The 1,388-nt window shown below is 48.4% G+C and overlaps 1 protein-coding gene across 2 annotated transcripts in view; it reads right to left on the bottom strand.

Annotated features, from left to right (window-relative positions):
- Positions 1-1,388, bottom strand: part of FABP3 (fatty acid binding protein 3) — a 12,243-nt gene that overhangs the window by 953 nt on the left and 9,902 nt on the right. The gene's annotated exons all lie outside the window — the stretch shown is intronic.

Here is a 1,388-nt window from a genome sequence, read left to right as displayed (position 1 = left end):
CCACATTGCAGCCATCGTTGTTTGGTGGGCCTGGGCTGGATTTGAACCCACCACCTTGGGTCTACATGGCTGGCGCCTTAGGTGCTTGAGCCACAGGCACTGAGCTGCCCAACTGTTTTTCAGGATGAAGTCCCTGCCTCAGGCTGGTCGTGAACCTGTGAACTCAGGCAATGCACCTGCCTAGGCCTCCCAAATGCTAGGATTACAGGCAGGAACCACTTTGCTCAGCCATCAAGTCCTTAAGATAGCCATTATAATTCCTATTAGAGTTAGAAAACTGAGCCTTTAAAGAAGAGGTCTGGATCTTAGAGTGTTTTCTCTTTCCCTTGAACCATTCATCTTCCTTTGTCCTAAATGCCTATCCTGGCACATAGTTGATAAATACATGAATAAAAACATCAAGAGACTTTTGGGAAAGGACTGTATTAGGCTACCAACTCCATTCCTTTCCTAATGTAGGGTAGTATCAGGGCTGGAGCCCTGAACACCCCTCCCCAATCCCATCTGGCATCATAGAGCCATGTCCATGGCCTCACCATAGTCCAGTTGAGAATTTGGTCCCACATGTTACAGCCTCATTCCTAACTCCAACGGGACCTTTGCCCCATATGAGTGCAAGAATGCAGTTAGCAGGTTATGCTGCCTCAAGAGGGTATGCAGTAAAGAGGTGAAGCCCTGAGGCCTTACAGAGTTAGAGGCAGAGACCACAGTTGGCTGCTCTCTCTACCCCTAAGTCTGGGTGTAATTCGGGCAAGGCTACATTCTCTGAAAGTCCCCAAGCTCATCCCACAACAGACAGATCTGCCAGCCTGGTTGTGTTAACTTCCTAGCCAGGCAGTAGTCATGTACTCATAGTAACCCAGACACAGAAGATACCGAGAGAAGGTGAGACTAGAATGGGGCAGCATCCCCTCCAGTCACCGGCCTATGTCTGCGTGTGACAGTGCAGTCCTTAGGGAGGACATGGAAGGAAATGCTGAGATGGGAAACGAGAGCCTCTCCAAGAGGGCCTGAGATCAGACTTGGGCCTGCTTTCTACTTCTTCCTAAGGTGAGGCAAGGTGCAAACACGGAAGAAGCTAAGGACATGGAGCACTTGCTGTATTCCTCTCACCTCAGTGCTGCTTTATGCTGCACATACTTCCCAGCTGCCCTGCAGGTTGGTGTTACTAATATCTACTTTACAGTTGCACTTTGAGAAGTTACTTGTCCAAAGTCATGTAACCTATAGGCTGAGATTTGACCTGAGGCCTGTGTGAGTTCAAAGCCACTACAGAGAAAATTCCCACCTAATACCACCCTGAGCCCAACCTGCCTCTACCTCTCTTGTCCTAGCTTCTTTGGCTCTGAGGTAGAACCTTGGCTTTTTTTTTTTTTTTTTTTTTTTGA

Source organism: Otolemur garnettii, unplaced genomic scaffold (assembly GCF_000181295.1).
Source record: "Otolemur garnettii isolate 467f Iridium unplaced genomic scaffold, OtoGar3 scaffold00184, whole genome shotgun sequence".
NCBI classification, from domain to species: Eukaryota; Metazoa; Chordata; class Mammalia; order Primates; family Galagidae; genus Otolemur; species Otolemur garnettii.
Note: the sequence above shows the minus strand (reverse complement) of the source record. Positions and strands in the feature narration are given on the sequence as shown.